Source organism: Canis aureus, chromosome 14 (assembly GCF_053574225.1).
Source record: "Canis aureus isolate CA01 chromosome 14, VMU_Caureus_v.1.0, whole genome shotgun sequence".
Taxonomy (NCBI): Eukaryota; Metazoa; Chordata; class Mammalia; order Carnivora; family Canidae; genus Canis; species Canis aureus.
The window spans coordinates 9,719,754-9,739,910 of NC_135624.1; the positions used below are offsets into that span (position 1 = coordinate 9,719,754).

General features: G+C 35.0%; 1 protein-coding gene and 1 long non-coding RNA gene across 11 annotated transcripts in view; one reads left to right on the forward strand and one right to left on the reverse strand.

Moving 5' to 3' along the window:
* LOC144283154 (uncharacterized) overlaps positions 1-11,911 on the reverse strand; it is an 86,875-nt gene extending 74,964 nt beyond the window's left edge. For all 3 annotated transcript variants that reach the window (XR_013351532.1, XR_013351534.1, XR_013351533.1), the window contains exons 1-2: positions 11,615-11,911; positions 2,034-2,134 (exon numbers count right to left, since the gene is read on the reverse strand). This is a non-coding gene — a long non-coding RNA (uncharacterized LOC144283154). The remainder of the gene's footprint in view (positions 1-2,033; positions 2,135-11,614) is intronic.
* ZFPM2 (zinc finger protein, FOG family member 2) overlaps positions 1-20,157 on the forward strand; it is a 457,064-nt gene that overhangs the window by 336,089 nt on the left and 100,818 nt on the right. The window lies entirely within an intron of this gene.

Here is a 20,157-nt window from a genome sequence, read left to right on the forward strand (position 1 = left end):
TTAAATACTGCCTCCAGGCTAGCGAAATTTGTGGAGATCTAAATTACAGGACAGAAGCCATTACAGCTTTGAAGATTTCTCACCTAGGTACTACGTTTTCTAAGAATCTGAGACAAGGAAGAGGTCTGTGCTTTTTAATAAACCAGAAGCCACAAATGGTCTTTTGGTTAAACAAGCATCCTAACTGTTTTGACCATAACATGGATTCATAGTTCTTCTTCTCAGTAGCACATTTACATATTTTAAAGCCACAAAGCTTTTGGACCACCCAGAGACATAGGCAAATTGTTTGTAAAAATTGAATTGTGTGGGATAATCCAAAATGGTAGAGTAGAGCTCTCTGCTTTACTATGAACAACCTCAACTAAAGTATTGAAATTTAAACCATTTTCAAAAATGTCAATATAGCTTTTCTTTCTTCTCCTAAAACATCAGTTTCATTTAAGCAGGTCGAAAAGAAATTTGGGTTCTGAATGTTTCTGACCTAAAGCACGTAATAGCACGTAATAGTATTGGCTCTTTTGACACAGCATTCCTTTCATCTGTTTTGTTGAAGAAAGAAGTTGGGAAGAAATGCAAGAAAAAATAAACTGTTCAGTATGTTCTAATATTTTAAAAGAAATATATTTAAATATATGAGAGCAATATTTAAAAATACCAAAATAACTAAATGGACAAAAACCAGGGAAAGTTGGAATTAAGAGAATAAATTTCATAAGTTAAAGGGAAAATTGATGCTTCACTATCAAAAAAATGCCTTGGATCATGACTGCTTTCTAAAAGAGTTAAGAGTTGAAACAAAGACCACGTGGGGTTGACTGGCTTATGTGAATGAAGTTTTAAACCAGTCAGGGTGTCCAAAGATGTACCAAAATGTTAACAGATTTGGGTATAATTCATATAGATTTATTTCTAAAATCTGGAACTTACTGAAGAGGTATAAAAGGAATCATAATGTATTATATTGTAAATGCAGAAAAAATATTAAAGGTGTCCCTTTTTTTTCCAAAGTAATTTAAATATTTCACACTGAATCTCTACCATTGTCTTCTCGTCACCAAAAGAAAAACACAGGTTACATCAAGTACATTCCCAGAAGATTTTTCAAGTTCAATTTTTTCTTTATGCAATATCTTTAAAATTTCTTTTTGAAAATATATTTTATCTTCTATTATGAAAACATGTCTTTTTTAAGACAAAAGCTAATTCTTGCATATGCTTACTATGGACTAGGTACTGTGCTATAATTACTTTCAAATGTGAATTTATTTAATCCTCATAACAACGACATATGAGGTAGAGGGGAAAATGGGGGTACAAAGAGGTTATGTAAAGGTCACACAGCAAGTGAGCGGTAGAATGAGACTTTGAACTCAGGCATACCAGCTCTGAGTTTGCACTCAAGTCCAGCGCTATTCTTCTGAATCTTCAACAGTAAGATATTGCTAAAGATCAAACAGTTCTATCCAACAAATAAGTGTCTCTAGTTTGTTTCTCTTTCTCAAAACACTATGAATTCCATGATCTGTATCATAGAAGGTTGTTTTTTTGTTTTGTTTTGTTTTCTGTTTAACTAGCTTTCAATCTCAGAGGCACGTTGAGTATGAGCAGACACATGAATTGCTATGGTAACTTCCAGTGCTTGAATAATAGGATTTGGGAATTATTTTGAGTGCAAAACATAAGGGAAAAAAAATAAAGTCTAAATGTGACCTTGTCAACTGAATTAACTTCTAGGAGATTCCACTTTAAAATGATACGTCTAGCATTATCGTTTTACTGCTGAAAACTGGGAAGCTTTCCAAATTTTAACTTACAAAGTTATTGTACTTCCAAATGAGAAAAATGTCTTTTGAGGTACTTTCTTTTTCTTGAATACTGTGATAGATGGCTCTGTAATATCCTATGCAAATAGCCAATGTCGTAATTTGGAACTGCCCATAAGAAGCTACCATAAACAGGGCAAGTTAGAAGATTTTTGTTTAATTATTTGCTGTGTGGTTTATGTATTCCGTCCTATGTAGACTACTTACGTTTGGCTTTTTTTTTAGCAAAGTTCTCTTTTCCTTCTCATACGCCGACCCTTCCTGTCAGTAGGATGTAAGAGGCAGTGAAGTTTGGCACAGAATTAATCCTGCATTGAAAGGAAGAAGCAATATTTCTCAAATAGAACATTAGGCTTCTCTTTTGTTAATTTTGTGAGCCATCCCTTTGCTTCCCCATATTGTCTTGCAGAGCCTGCATGACCACAGGATCTGTCTCATCAGCTGCTAGTCACGTGTAATAGCACCTCTAGCAAAAATCACTAAAAAAAAAAAATAGTCCCTTTTTTCTCCCTCACCAATTGGCTATGTCAGTAATAGGGAATTAGCTTTAAAAATATAATCTGATTGAGTACATTATGTTGACCAGCCTCGTGCATTTCCACCCTGCACTTACTTCATTGTCTCTGTTTTAGAAATGGCCTTTATGCCTCCTGGTCTCAACATAGAGCAAAAAGGACCATCTGGACACCACATATGAGGAAATCAGACATCTCTAGGTTAAATCATGCCCATAAGGACAATTTCTTGTCAGATAAGCTGCTGTGTACTTAGTCTGATAACTAACAAAATTACAATATGGTAATTTTAACTGGAAATTGTCCATTTTTATCCTCAGGTTTTCTCTTTTATCCCCATTGGTAACCACCCTGTGAGTTCTTCTCCTATACACTAGTGCTCAAAGCAATCCCCAGCTTTTTTCAGGCTGTGGCAGCTGTGAAATGTCTGGACAGCAGAGTGTGTTGTGCTGTTGGCTCACGCTTCGTAATATAGTGGGGTAGAAGCACATAATTGTGTAATGGAATAGTTTGATTTCTCCCTGATTTCTAGACACATCACAAAATAAACGAGGCAGTCAAATGAAGTATAAAGACTAATTGGTGAGTTTTGAGTCACATTAGTGTCCTTGCTAGCCTGTGTGACATTAAAGCCAATCACAAAGTCTTTTTGACTTCTGGCATTCTTATCTGTTAAATGGGATGTCTGTCCTTAGTTGTTTTTTCAAATAGGAGCATGTACACCAGAGGAGCCTAGTTGACAGTCCTCTACGCACTGCCTGCAAATGTGTTATCTTTTACTCATAGTGAACTTTAATTATTGCCGTCATTTTAAAAATCAGAAAATGTTTAAATAAAAAAAATCAAGATTTCTAGATTCCCTAGAAACAGGGTTATTTGGCAACACCACTGTTCCCACATGGCAACTAAAGGCTGTGACAGAATCCCTTCTCCTTTAGATTTACAGTTCACTTCGTCCTCATCGGGCCTGCTTTGCACATTTCTTTTCTTCTTCTTTTTAAAATTTATTTATTCATGAGAGACACAGAGGCAGAGACATAGGCAGAGGGAGAAGCAGGCTCCCTGTGGGGAGCCCTATGTGGGACTTGATCCCAGGACCCCGGGCTCATGCCCTGAGCTGAGGCAGATGCTCAACCACTGAGCCACCCGAGTGCCCCTGCTTTGCACATTTCTGTTGCTATTAGCATTTGAGTTTGTCACCTTTGGTGTTTATAAAAGCACATTTAGATTTAGCTGCAATGATCTTGACAAACACACTCAATTTGGACCTTGAAAACTAGCTTTCTCATACTGGTTCTTAAACCTATGTAGATTGTGGAAATTTACTGGATGAGAGCAATTTCCCTGTGCATTAAAATGTTCATAATTACATAATGGAATTAGAGGAATTTAATGAAATAATTTGCATAAAATATTTTATAACAACTGAACACTAAATCCAAAATGATTATTTGGTGCTTTGCATATTTTTTAAGACAAATACAGGAGATTTTATTTATAGACCTTAAGTTGATGAACATTTCAAAATGTGATGTAGCAAGATTTTATAAGGAAAGTTACATATAATATTTATTAACAAATTTTGTTATGAGAAGATCTGTTAAACTGCATTTTTCCTTAGTTTCTTGAGTCAAGAAGTAAAGATAACGATTCACAGGTTATAAAATAAAATCATAAAATTTTTATAATTTTAAAATAAAATTTTATATTATAAAATAAAATATATTATAAAATATTATTTTATATTATATTATAAATGATATGTGTTCAAAAGTCATGTGTTAGTTTGCAAAAGAGGTACGCATCAACCAATGGAAGCTCCAATACTACATATCTTTTTTGTTGATCTTTTTTCAAATCTTCTATTGTCTTTTCCAGTATGTCTGGGTCATAGATGAATTTTAAATGAGGTAACCATGTTGTAATGGATTGAAAATGCCTACCACAGGGGCTTGATCATTTTAGGAGTTCAGAAAATGTTAAAGCTCAATGAAACAGAACAAGAGCAGGAACAGAAATAAAATCTTGTTTTGCTACTTGACCTGAATTGCCCCATTCGCTTGCTTTAAACAAGCAGGAATAAATTGTGATTTATAATGATGTCTTGAAATTGATAACATTCTCCTGCAAAGGGTCAGGGTTATACTTCTTCCTAGTCGTGTGTGGTATTATCTACTTTCTCATTCATCTGCTTAATATTCCCCATGAGGCAGGCAGAAGTGGGTACATAGTATTACCTAATTTTGTATGTGATAAAAGGAAAACAGAGAGATTCAGTGCTTTTTCCAGGGGGAGTCAGTAAAACTTGCAGAGGAACTATGGCTAAGAGTTAGATTACCTAGATCTTCAGTCCTCTTAATGAGAAAAAATCTTCTGGGGCACCTGGGTGGCTCAGTCAGTGTGTCTGCCTTCCGCTCAGGTCATGATCCCAGGGTCCTGGGAGTATAAGCCCCACATCAGGCTCCCTACTCAGCAAAAAGCCTGCTCCTCCCTCTCCCTCTGCTGCCTCCTTTGCTTGTGCTCACTCTCTCTATCCATCAAATAAATAAAATCTTAAAAAAAAATTCTGAATCCTTCATATACTTTAAGTATTTAGAGTATGTTTATTAACAGTAAAAGATTTTTGAGTTGTAACATGCTTCATGAAACTAAATAATATCTTTACAGTACAAAGAGCAAAGTTATTCATTTCTTCATTGAACAGTCATTTATCGAATACAACAAAAATCACTGTATATTTACCACAAATGTCACAAAGCATTATATTCATATTCATTTATTATTAAAATATGAATCATCATCCTTATATGAATGGATAAGAAAACCACTAAAACCTGAATGAAAACTGTAGAAGGGATATGAAAACATAATTTACAAAATTAAAATGACTATTCCAGCTTAACATTCTTTGAGTAACCAAAACTCATGAGTCCTCAGTGTTTCCTCATTGTTCTGAAAACAGGGTAAAATTTCTTGGCATGCCATATAAATTCTTCTAATTTCATGATCCTTTATTAGTTCTCTAGATGTACTTTTCACCACCTCATCTCCTTACATTCCACTCTGCCCTCCTGCAACCAGGTCTCAGAATCCATCATGCTATGCTGTCTCTTACCCAACAACAATTCCACTATCCCTTACTCCTTTCTATTCCAGAATATACAAAATGTAAATTGGTTACAAATCATGCCTTCAGTTCAAATGGCATTTTTTTTTTTGTAGCAAGAGTTTCTGGAGAAAGGAAGCAGTGCATTGATTTATATTCTGCTACAGCTTCCTTATTTTATTGGAAAACAGTAACAGTTTGTCTGTAGATTACATTATGAGTAGCACTGTGATGTAGTGTGTGATTGTGTGCATATGTTGTAAGGAAAGTCCCATCCTTAATTTGTCAGTCTTGTAGTGGGAATAACAATGCCCATCTGAGTGTTGGATTCCTCATATCTCACTGTGGGAAGAGTAATAACTACTTTGTGTTATTTTAAAGATGAACATTCCAGTAGATGTTCAGTGATACACTAGCAATTGAATAACTATATAACTATTAGATCTATTTCTGGTCCCTTCCTTTTTCTCCCTCTTAAATGAATAGTGTCAGAAATAAACCTCTATCCCAACAAAGTCCAAGACCAAATGGCTTCACTAGTGAATTCTACCAAACATTCAAAAATCTAATACCTATCCTTCTCAAACTCTTCCAAGAGTGAAAAGGAGGGAATGCTTTCAACCTCATTTTATAAGGCTAACATTACCCTGATACCAAAACTGGACAAGGACACCACAAAAAAAAAAAGAAAATCATAGGCTAATATCCCTTATACTTACTTACTTATACATAGATACAGAAATCCTTAACAAAATATTAGCAAATCGAATTCAACAATACACCAAAAGGATCATACACTATGATCAAATGGAATTTATTTGAAGTACACAAGAATGGTCCAACATCTGGAAATCAATGTGATATACCACATTAACATATGGAAGGATGAAAATCATATGATCATCTCAATACATTCAGAAAAGGCATTGACAAAATTTAACACCCACTTATGATAAAAATTCAATGAAGTGGGTATAGAAGGAATGTATCCCAGTACAATTAAGGCTATATCTGACAAACCCACAGTTGACATCATACACATTAGCGAAAAGATAAAAGCCTTTCCTCTAAGGTTAGGAATATGACTAGAATGCGCATTCTCACCACTCTTATTTAATATGTTATTGGAAACCTTAGCTACAACAATTAGGCAAAAAAAGAAGTAAAAGTGAACCAAATTTAAACAAAGAAATAAAACTGTCACTATTTGTCAATGACATGATGCTATATATAGAAAAACCAAACTACTCTACCAAAATGCTGTTAAAACTTATAAACAAATTCAGTAAAATTGCAGGATAGAAAATCAATATACAGAAATTTGCTGCATTCTACACATGAATAATAAACTATGAGAAAGAAATTAAGAAAACAATCCCATTTACAATGGCATCAAAAAGAATAAAATACCTAGGAATAATTTAACCAAGAGAGTCAAAGACCTATACAATGAAAACTACAAGAGCCTGGTAAAAGAAATTGAAAAAGACACAAATAATTGGAAAGCTGATCCATGCTCATGGATTGGAAGAATTAACATTGTTAAAATATCCAAGCAAATCTACTGACTCAGTGCAGTTCCTATCAAAATTCTAATGGTCTTTTGCACAGAGCTAGAACAAATAATTCTAAAATTCCTATGGAACCACAAAAGACCCTGGATAGCCGAAGTGATTTTGAGAAAGAAGAACAAAACTGGAAGTGTCATACTCCCTGATTTCAAACTATATTATAAAACTATGATAATCAAAACAGTATGATATAAACATAAAACTAGACACATAAATCAATGGAATAGAATAGAGAGCCCAGAAATAGCCTATACATATATGGTCAAGTAGTTTATGACAAAGGAGCTAAGAATATACAATGTTGAAATAGGCTCTATAATAAATGGTGTTAGGAAAACTAGACAGCTACACACAAAAGTATGAAACTAGACCACTCTCTTACACTAAACACAAAAAACTAACTCAAAATGGATTAAAGACTTGAATGTAAGACCTGAAATAATAAAATTCCCGAAAGAAAACATAGATGACATTGGTCTTAGCGATTTTTTTTTCTTTGTTTTTTTTTGGCTATGACTTCAAAGGCAAAGGAAACAAAAGCAAACTTTTTTTTTTTTTTTTTTTTTTTAATGGGAGTACAACAAACCAAAGCTTTTGGAGAGTGAAGGAAAGTATCAGCAAAATGAAAGCCAACCTGAGTGGAAGAAGATATTTACAAATCATCTAATCTGTAGGAGGTTAATATTCTAAATATATAAAGAAATCATACAACTCAACAATAAAAAAGCAAACAATGTAACTAGACAATGGGCAGAGAATCTGAATTAACATTTTTCCAAAGACACATTGATGGCTAAAGGTACATGAAAAGATATTCAATGCCACTTATTATCAGGGAAAGAAAACTCAAAACCGCAATGAAATATCACCTTACACTGGTTAGAATGGCTATTGTCAGGGCACCTGGGTGGCTCAGTTGGTTAAGTGTCTGCCTTTGGCTCAGGTCATGATCCCAGAGTTCTGGGATGAGCCCTACTGAACAGGGAGCCTGCTTCTGCCTCTCCCCCTACTCCTCCCCATCACACCCTGCTCTTTCTCTCTCTCTCTCTCACTTAATAACATCTTTAAAAAAATAATGGCTATTACCAAAAGACAAGTGTTGGAGAGGATGTATGGAGAAGAGAGAACACTCATATTGTTAGTGGGAATGTAAATCGGTGCAGTAACTATGGAAAGCCATATGAAGATTCCTCAAAAAATTAAAAGTAGAACTACCATATGACTCAGCTATTCCACTTCTGGGCATTTATCCAAAGAATATGGAAGCACTAGTTTGAAAAGATATAAATACCCCTGTGTTCACCACAGCATTATTTACAATAGCAAGATATAGAAACGACTTGTGTCCGTCGACAGATGAATGGATAAAAAAGATGTAGTATGTATGTGAATGTGTATATATGTACACACACATATCATTTTATACTGCTCAGTCATTAAAAAAAAGAAGGGAATCTTGTCATTTGTGATGACATGGATGGAATTTGATATATTATGCTAAGTGAAATAAGTCAGAAGAGAGACAAAATAATTTATGATTTTACTTAGATATAGAATCTAAAATACAAAACAAAGCCATGTAGACAGAAAACAAACTGGTAGTTACCAGAGGGGACGAGGGTTGGAGGGTGGGTAAAATGGATGAAGGTGCTCAATTATATGGTGATGGGTGTTAACTAGATTTATGGCAGTGATGATTTTGTAGTGTATACAAATATCAAACTATAATGTACATCTAAAACTTATGTAATGTTATATCCCAAGATTATCTCAATAAAAAAGAAGTGAACTGAGAGATCATTATAACCTAAAGGACCTTAGAAGAGACCAGTTGGTATCATGTAGACTCTATGGCCACTCTTCTATGTGTTTGATGTCCCAATGCTCCACACTCACCACATTTACTATAAAGTTCGATGTTCACCTTCTCCAGGGGAGTGAACTCCATGAGGGCTGTCACTCTAGGAGAAAATTGCCCAGACACTGCTTCCCCTTGTTTGATAAACTGACTGATACAAAGTAACCTCTGAAAGGCTAAATGGCTACATGAACAAATCAGCTACACCTGAGAATTGTGATTGAGGGCTAGGAGTTGTTACTGAAATTAGGAGGGGACAGTGAAACCTAGTATTCTCCTTCTAAGTCACTTAAAGCAGGGTGGTTAATATCAGCTAGATCCTGTTGTCATTCTGTAATACGTGTGGTGGAGAAACACAAAACCACGAAGAGAGCCAGTGAGTGGAGGGCACAAATGGCTGGCTGGCTGGCTGGGTGTCGGTCTGCTCTTTAAGGAAGGAGTTCGGGACTGGCTTCCTCATTGAGATGTCCTTTGAGCCAAAATCTGAAAATAGGGAGAAAGTGACCCATGACGGACATATGAAGAAACTGTTCTAGACACAGGGGGAATCATTGAGGAAGAGCAAAGGAGTTGGCATTGCTAGGTAGCATATAGGAGCTTTGGGAGTTAAGAGAATCTTAGACAATATGGTTACAGATATGAATGTTGTGGTGGGGAAGATCATTGGTTCTCACGGAAAACCATAAGGATGGGAAAGTATTAGAGAGTTTGATAAGATTTATACATTTTCATAGGCTTATTCTGCCTGCTGTATAGAGAATAGAGCACAAGAAGGGGATTCGTTTAGAAAGGTAGTACAACAGTCCAGGAGAGAAATGGCACACTTAATCATATGCTGTGCCCACTGCAAGGGAAGCTTGGAAACATAATCTAGCTGTGTCTTCAGTGGGTAGGAAAAACTGAGGTTTGGAGACCTAACTGTCTCTGTCATGGGATTCTTTAAATCCCATTCCAGATGAATAGTTTACTGGTAGTGTCCTCCTGTGTATGACTTCAGGTCAATCCATGTGAGTACCTATGTTTAATGAAACTATGCAGTCCCCCTCCCTGCACCCCTTTGGCATGTGACCACGGAGAAGCAGTGGTTCTCTGATGCAGATACTTACTGCAGATCATTTCTCAAATAGGAATTTTATTTGCATTTCTAAAGAGATCACCATTGTCCCAACAGCCTTGTGAATCAAGAAAGAAATTTTATTAGGGACAAGAAAGGGAAAGAATAGAGAAATGACACAGTGGATGACCACAAGGCTCCTCCTGTGGCTTTGCTTATCCATAGTGTACATTCTGATGTCTGCATGCATGTGTGCACAGACAGGCAGCCTTCACCAGCCACACACACACACACACACACACACACTGTCTCTCTCTCTCCCTCTCTCTCTCTCTGACAACCCCCCCTCTTCTTCACAGAGAACATTATATTTCTGGTTTCCTTGGCATGTCTCATGTTATCCTACCTAACCAGAATCATCAAAGCTGCCTCTTTCCTTTCCACTGGTTTCTTCATTTATTAAGAATCAACGCAGATTATACTATATATTGGAAAATTGAATTTAAATAAAATAAAATAAAATAAAATAAAAAACACCAAGATAATCCTAAGAAGCCTACCCTGTCTTTTCCAGGTTGAATTAGGAGCCCTTTCACTGACCTAAACTAATTTGTGTATATTGCTTTAACACACTTATCAAATTCTATCCAGTTAATATATTTATCACTAGATTGTTAGTTCTTTGTGATCAAAGACTGTGTGTTCATTTACGTATCCCCAGTGTTTAGCGGTATCTAGTATATATCAGGTGTTTATTAATTGTCTTGAATGAATGACTGAATGAATGAATCAATGGGATCATTCTGAGTTAAATATGACAAAGTATGGAAAACACACTGAGGACATCATGACACAGCAGACAGAGTTCACAGCACATCATGTCAGGTAGAGAAATCGTTGATGAGCTGATTCCTCTTCACAAGTTCTCTGGCCAGGAATGTATCAAGCCACTCTTATTTATCATATTTCAGAGCAACTAAGTGATACTGAATATACCAACCACTTTAGTTGGTTATTATTTCCTTAGTTGGTCATATATACCTACATATCTCTGCTTTGTTTCATGAAGGAGTGAGATAGTGATGTAGAATGCATACATTGTAAATTTAGCTTTTCTATGAGAGGGCAGCCATATAAAGCTTCTAAAATGTAGAATGAGAATTGAGATGTTAAAACATTACTTTAAGTTTTGTCTTGAGAGATCAGCTTTTGTTGAGTGATATCGCTTTGCAGATATTAGCATAAACACTCCAGCAAAGCCAAGACATTGGGAATGGGGAAAGGGTGGCAGGGAGCCAAAAAAAAGTACTGCAATTTGGTTGAAATTAATAGGCAGCTGTTAGGTCATCTCTAAGCTACCATCTCAGTATGCTGAAAATTCAGGGTGTGTTGAAACCAGAATTAATTCCAATGAAAATGTGGCTAATTTAATTGTCAACATGGTTAAAATTATATAATAGCTAAACCAGGAGTGTAGTCTTTACAGTTGCAGAAGTGGGTAGGTTACTATGGTGGATACTAATTCTCCTAAACTAGTGGTTTCCACATCTGTAAGTGGGGTTCATAAAACTTTCTTGCTGGGGAGTTTGATAGCTTTGCATCAAGTAAGTCCAAATGCAGAAAATGAAAAACCTTACCCCAGATGTTCTATCTGGTGCCCTCTAACTATGTCTAAAGAACTTACCTCCTGAGGTCAACAGACAAGTTTGTGGTACTCTATTGCTGGAGCCATTCAGGAATTCTTTATTCACTAGGAACTTTATTACTCTCACTGTTAATTATGAAATATGTGCAAATGTGCATTTGATGAGAAAAACTATTTCAACATTAAACTGCTGTTTTGCGTATGTGCTGCTGCAGTGAGCACTAAACTACCATTTTGAATCCCTTTTGTGAAGTTTAGATTTTAAGTTTTAAAATGATAAAGCCAATATAAATTTGTTTGAGTAAAAGGTGTTACCGACTGAAAGCACTGTCCTGGAGACAGTGCTTCTGCAACAATGGGAATGTTCTGTTCTGCACTGTTCCATATGGTGGCCACTGGCCACAGTCGGCTATTGAGCACTTGACATGTAGCTAATGAGATTAAGAAAATGATTTTAAATTTTAATTAACTTAAAGTGTTTAGCCACATGTGATTAGTGGCTATCATATTAGCATAGATTTCTACAAGGTTAGTTTATTAAACAAATAAGCAAAATATAAAACATTCCAGATGATTAGAAGCACCATGGAAAAAAAGCCAGGAAGGGGAGATCATGATGTCCTTGTGAAATTTTCAAATCTTTTAGTGTCCTGATTTATTGTGAATGTATAGGCCGCTTACCGATGTTCCATTTTCAATCATAAAAATATTTTCTACTCAAAAAAAAAGTAGAAGCATTTTTTTCTTTTTATTTATCACAAGCGATATTTTTGTGACAAACTTATAAGGAACAAATTTGATTTTTTTCCAACAATGCCTTGGTATCTATGTTTATTTTAGTTTAGTCAGCCTTGTGGCAACTTTTCTATCATGTCTTGAAACCGAGTGGAAGGCAGATTGCAACTTTTGCATTCCACTTTTGGAAAGTTGTTATACAGTCTAACTCAAGTAAGATATATAAAAATATATACCTTTATCATCATAAGATTGCAAAGCAGTTGATATATTTCTGCTACTGTGTCTGTTAAAAAGTAAAAGAATGTTTCATTTGGGGACATTAAGATTCAATATTTCATAAAAATAGACAAAAGCAAATTCAGACTCAGTGAACTTACCATATTTGAAATAACACAGAGCTTTTAATATTCTCAAATAAAATAGACCTCCGGAAAGCTTCAGATGACTATATAATATTCCAAGTTAATGTTTTAAAAAAAAATCAGTTTTGATTGGGATGTATATTGAAACTCAGACTGGGCCAACTGGGAAACTAGGCTATCATAGTGATCGTAATATGTAATAGATCCCTTAAACTTCATTGATTTTCTATAGTTGGGTACAAATGAGCTCAAAGCACTTCATGTATTTTATCTCATTTGTCCTCACAACATTTCTGTAAGATAGGTAGGGTAGGGGGCGACTGTAATTAAAGATTAGATGTGTCAGTTTTCCATTGTTATGGAAACGCATTAAACTGGAACCTATTCAGCCTGCCAACCAAGACAATTAAGTAGTCATTTCACTTATCAAAGTACCAATTACTTGATTTTTTTTACATCATAATTTTCTCTCCATTTTCTCTCAGACTAATCCTGCATCTTCCATAATTTCAAAGTTCAACATTAGTAGTACTTTTTTTTTTTTTTTTTTGGTAGTACTTCTTAAGAACAGTATTTGGGAGGCTTTTTTTTTTGTGTGTGTGAAATATCCTAAATGACTCTTCTATTGCCACCAGCTCAAGTCCATGTGCAGGATATTAGGGTATGAAAACAAGTACTCATTTTTTTTAAGTCAACGACATATATTTGAGGCATGTTAGGTAATATAACTAATTGCAAACCCCCCTGGATTGCCCCCCTTTATTTTAATTTGCATGCTTAGGTCCTCAAAATTGTGATATATGGCCCAACTGCATTTCAAACAAGTAACTACAACATCCCTATTATTTTATAACATTTATATTTAACATTTATATTTAGCATACAATGTTGATGTGAAAATTTTTTTTAAATCATAGAAGTAGTGGTCATAAAAAGATTCAGTTTTTAAGTTTTTTCTACAAAAAAGTTAATCACACCATCCATCTTCATTTTCATTACTTATTTTAATTTCGTATTTATTATTTACAGTCTCTATCTGTAACTGGAAAAAAAATTTCCTTCCATTTGTGTGGCAGAGACTGCTAGCTACTCACCAAAATCTGGGCTCCCATCTTCTTCCTGTGCACAAAGATGGACCAAATTTCCCAGTCTCCCTTGCAGTTAGACGCAGGTGTGTGACTGTTTTTGCCAGTGCAGTGTACATGGGAGCAGTGAGTACTAACTCCAGGCCAGCTGCTCCTTCATGTTATTTTTTTCTCTGACTAACCCAGGTGGAGATGATGCCCAGGGTGACTTTGGAAACAACATGTTAAAGACATCAGAATCACTATCAACCTAGGTCTTTGAATGACTTTGTGGAGGAAAATCATGCTGCCTCTGTTCCCCTCCCCAGCACAATACAGTAAATGTCTATTGTGATGGAGCTATTATACATCTTGGGGTAAAATCATTACAGCAGTTAGCCTGTGACAACTATTATACCAAACTTAAAATGAGTTCTATTACAAAAATACAGATATTCAAGGGGAGCTTACCAAGTGAGGTAGATAGAAAACTACTGGCAAATATTTATTCAGATAAATCCCACTGGCCACAAACTACCAGAACACAAAGCCAAGAAGCTAAGGGGTTACTTACTGGGTTAAAATTGCCTAGAAACTTGTGAGCAAGATGTAAACTTTATAACTGAGGCCCAGACTATATATATATATATTTATATATATATATATATATATATTTTTTTTTAGCCCAAGTTTTTGCACAGTATGTATCCAGTTGATATCAAACCTTACTCAAATATCTCACAAAAACCAAGATTTTTGTAGACCCTGATTCGGAATATATAAGTGAAAAAAAGGATGAAATATGAAAAATGGATATCAGAATCTGAAGCAGTGAACTAAGAGCATCAGAAGAAAATTGGATCATGAAATGGAGTTCCTGAACAGGAAGGAGATTAGGACATGCTTATAAGGACTATGTTGAATTAGAAATATGTGAAAATTTAACTGCCTAAAGGATGTGGCATGGGAAGATCAATCAAGAATAAGGAGTATAAAAAAACACATTAGGGAAATGGAGAAGGAAAAGAAATAAAAGAAGAACACATAGTATATTGAATATAAATTTTTAAGCTCTAAGGGCTAGAAAGGGCAAAAAGGAAAATAAAGCTTAGTGAATTAATGTTGGCTAAAAGGGGTAAGTTGAATCAAAGGGGCTCTTACAATTATATCAGGTGAAAAAGAAATACTAGAAAGAAAGTGGATCCATAAATAACCTGAAAAGTAGATGGAATCAATAATGTTTAAATGGTTGAACTACTCAACTTTAAAATGTTTTAACTAAAATAATGAAAGTTATGGAAAATTATTAAGTTATGAAGAGCCTATAAATATGGTTAATGATAAAATTCAGTAAAAGAATATTAGAATGATTAAGTATAAGTTGATTAGGAGTTCTGATGTTATGTATCATGAGGATCAAAGGGTTTCACTAATTAATTTACCATTCCATGTCTTATTTTTTAAAAAATTATAAAGTAGAAACTAGCAAAAAATAAAAGGCAAAGTAAATGTTATTCAGTCTTAAACATGTAGTTTTATTAATTGTCAAAATGACTATAGCTGGTTTTAATCAAGCGAAATCATAATATACATTAAGCAAATGTTTTGGATGGAAGAGATGAAATGCTTAATGAAAGAAAAGAATATCAAATTTTGATCGAGACATTTAAATTTTCTATAAATTTATTTGATCTATGGGCTTAGTTTATTTATGGACATAGTTTATTTTGTTCAAAATAAATTTAGTAGCATAGAAAGTTATTTGGAGCTCATCAGAACAAAATGTTCTATGTTCTCATTTTTTATATGTAATATATAAATATATATTAAAGAAATACATATAAACATAAATAATGTATATAAATATATATATATACACAAACATGTTTCAAGGTGTATATTTTCAATTACCATTATTTGCTAAGTTCAAACAATAAACCTAGATCTTCAGGAATATATGACACCATTCTGAATATGTGTCATGTTCATAGCAAATATAAATTACTGTTAGAAATATTTTATTAAGCCAAGAACTTTAAAATATAAGGATTATAAAAAGAAGCATGTCCATCATCAATAAATTACTCATCAGTGTTCAATTGTGTTGCCTTACATAGTGGCTCTATCCTGTCTACTCTCCTTCCCCTACACTGATATTTTTTTCATTTTTCACAAAGATCAGGCTTTGTTCTGTACAGGGCTTTTGCACATGTTGTTTATCCCTGTGTATTTCCCTCCCTCTAACTATCCTCCTCTACTCTTTCCTTGACCTAAGCATTCCGAAGTCTTCCTTCGTAACTCAGGTAAAGCATGACTTCTCTCATGGAAGTCTTTTCTCATTACCTCAACCAGGTCAACTAACTCTGTACCTCTTAACCTGTATTACAGCCAAAGACACATCATTGTACTTTAAAAAAAAATAAGACATAGATGTCGATATCATTGTTACCATTGAAAGGAACCTGAAACTTCAATACATTTTTATCTCAAATGTTAGAATATTTTTCTATCTTTCATGTTTTCTTTCTAGAGCTATTATTATAATGCTGTCACCAGTGAAAAGGTCTTTTAAAAGTTATAATAAGCACAAAAACCACATAAGCATTGTGGCTGACGTGGAAACTAAATGCAATTCAGTTTTTCCTTCATTGATGGAAATAACTGGGTTATTAAGATTTGATGACTAAGATTCTCATAACAAAGCAGTTCTTTGGCCAACAATTATAGCTCTGGCATTATTGCTAGCTAAACAAGTTGAAAGCTATTAATCAGAGGCATGAGTAAGCTGTTCTTGGTGGTGGGAGGGTGGTGGTGGGATGGTGAAGAATGAAGATCAGAATTGTGATAAGTACTCCATCATGGAATCTTTTGAGTAGCATTTTTTTTAAAATAGTGATTAGTCGAAAACTGAATATCCTGTTCTGGGATCTTTTATTAACTTCAGCATTTCATGTAACATTACATGATGTGCATGTAGTCAAATAAGTTATTACATCAAGAGAGATATTTTCCCTTTAACCTGGAGTCTTGCATATAAGTTAGATGGAATAGCAAGTTGCCAGTGATCTAGAGGATGCAGATTGAAAGAGAAAGTGAAACATGATTCATCCTGTCAGCTTCTCGCACATCTTTAGATTTACTCTTCTAATGCCATCTTTAGGTCATGTTGAAATTAGCAAGCAAGAGCACATCTGAGCTTTTAGCCATCTTCATATCCTGCACACCACAGAACATCTGGGGGAAACTGGATAGCCTTAAAGTGGTGTGCAAGAATAGGACATGACAGGGGCACCTGGGTGGCTCAGTGGTTGAGCGTCTGCCTTTGGCTTAGGTCATGATTCCAGGGTCCTGGGATCGAGTTCCACATCAGGCTCCCCACAGGGAGCCTGCTTCTCCTTCTGCCTGTGTCTCTCTCTGCCTTTCTCTGTGTCTGTCATGAATAATTTTTTTTTTTTAAAGAATAGGTCATGACATAGACTTCAACTAGGAGACCAGCGAGAAGTTCTGGTCTTCGTCTTGACATTGCCCAGCTTTCTCACCCTTGGTTTGACGGTTGTCTCTCTACACTTAAGTGTTTTTCATCTGCAAAAATGTAATAGGGCTAATAATAAAAATAACTCACAGTTTTCAATTGTATAATTGATGTCTGCTTCACAAGGATGCTATGTCAAAATGATATAACTTATTTAATGCTCAAAATCAGCCAGTGCTGTTATTATTCCCCATCTAACAGTTGAGGAAGTGGAGATTTAGCATACAGTTATCACCAGGATCCAAACCTTCGGGTCACACTTGGTGCCAGTCTACCTAGGAGGATATAGGGCAGGAACCACAAGCTTCAGTGCTAGAGATTCTTCCTCAGTGGGGCCCTTGCAGGAGTCTATCCAGGAGTCTATTTACCAGTCCATTTAGCTGCCCAGGAGACCTCTTCTCCCCATGTGGCAGTTCAATGCAAGGAAATGAGACTTGCATTGGGACTTGTGGGAGCCACCAGGTCTAAAGCATCATGACCCAAAGAAACTATTATCTCTTGTAGTATTTCATATGTGGAATTTCCAGGGACATGTCAGTTACAAGAGTCACCAAACTCTGGGAAGCCCAAAGTTTGGTCTCCTCATCAGTTCAGTAATTTACTTATATTCCTTCCAGCTGAGTTTCAATTTACCAATCAGTGGTCCTTTTTTCCATAACCAATACTATGTAGTAACATGGTTAAAACTTCAACTTTTACCAGGGAACCCTATCTAGAAGTAAAACTCAAGTTAATTTTACATGCAATAGGGAAAAGAATTATATTAATCTTTTGCATATCAGTAACTTTTCCAGTTACAGAGCTAATAGGCAGAGGAGCTGGTATTAGATCCTAACTGATCTGACTCTAAAGCCTCTAATCAATATTCTTGTTCTCCTTGCCGTGCTAACTACCCCACAGCTACACCAGCCTCCTTTTTGTTTCTTGAACCCTTGAAGCTCATTCCTACGTCCTCCATTCCTTTGTCCTCTCCCATGAATGCTCTTCCCCTGCTATTCACAGGGTCACTTCTTCATTCAGGGCTAGCTCAAATACCAACTCCTCCAGGAGAGTTTTTTTGAACCCTTCATTTTTTTTCCGACCATGTTCTCTTTCTCTACAACTACTTAATAATTTCCTGTTGCATTGCAATGCTTTTTGTTTCCTTTCTAACACCTCACCCTCTGAAAATGTCATGTTAAATGTTCTCTTTATTTATTGTCTATTCCCCCTCACAAAGATGTAAACCCCATCGTGCTAGTATTGGAGTCACTTGTTCAGTGTTGTTTCACTAGTACCTAGAATCGTTTCTGGCACATGATGGGCATAGAGTTATTGATTGATTGAAAACTGATGCTCTCGTATTCAATTTCTCTCATACAACTCTTACGAAATTTAGATAAGGATATCCAAACATGCTTTTATTTCTTAATAACTTAAAAAATAAAATTTTTAATTCTGCCTAAGTAACAAGCTGCCTTTGGGCAAAACATCTAGGCAAAAGCTTAATCTTCATTCATTCAAAAACACTTTTATTATACATTGATTATGTAGAAGTCATGCTGTTTTAGGGTCTGTAGTGGACGCCAAAGAAATAAAATCATGAATCTATTATGTGCTTATCAAATTATATTTCATTTAATTCTTTACACACTCTCTGTAGTTGGTTTCTATACTGATTAAGGCCTTGAAAAGTGTTTGATTAGTTTTTATGATGCTAGCATCTAAAACAGTGGTTTCAAAAGTCAGATGCAAGTATCCCAGTATAAAGAAATTATTAGAATTTCTATTCCTATTCATTTTTATCTCTATATTTTGAAAAATTATCTACATTTATGTTTATGTTATAAGGACTATACAGAGTCGTGTAGTAAAAATACATAATGTTTATAAATATCTGTTAGGATGCTCACTGAAAATTTTGCTTATGGGCTGGGCAATTGCAGTAAAAAACATTTAAAGATCATTGGGATGGAAGCTTTAGACACATAATAGGTCCCCTTTTTATTATTTCATAAATTAATTATATGATCAGAGTCTTACAACTGGGGTGTGCACAAGTATGTAATTCAATTCAGTATATGTTAGATGCTTCATGAAGGGTGCAGAACACCTTCCTTCAGAATAGGGAAAAAGAAAAGATAACTTTTGCCTCTGGAAAGCCAAAGGATTGAAATTGGTATTTACCTTTGAAATATGGATATGATTTACTAAAGTTCAGATAAAGAGGATGCTCATTCTAGGATCTATTGCAAGCATTCAGAAAAATAGGACCTAGCCTCTTGCGTTTAAGATGGTAATTTTTCCAGTGTAGAAGAGAAAGTTTATGAATAGGAAAGTAAAGAAGAGCAGTAAGGTTCAACAGAGGAAAACCAATGCAATATATCATATAAACAGAATGAAAGACAACAACCACATGACCATCTCAATAGATGCAGAAAAAGATATTTGACAAAATTCATTGTACTTTTATAACAAAAATTCTCACTAAATAGATACGGTGGAGCTCACCTCAACACAATAAAGGCTATGTATGAAAAACCATGTATAAGGTCATAATGCAAAACAACTGAAAGTTTTTCTCCTAAATCCCAGAACAAGGTAAGAATGTTCTCTCTTGTCACTGCTATTCAACACAGTCATGGAAGTATTATCCAGAGCAAAAAGGAAAGAAAAAAGAAAAGACATCTAAATCTAAAAAGTAAAACAACCCCTTTTTTGAGATGACATGATCCTATATGTAGGAAACCCTTAAGAAATACCATGAAAATATCCCCCAAAACTGCTAGAAGTGATAAATGAATTCAGTAAAGTTCTTACCAAAATCAACATACAAAAATCACTGGAGGTTGTGTATACTAACAACAAACTATCTGAAGGGAATTTAAGAAAACAATGCCATGTATA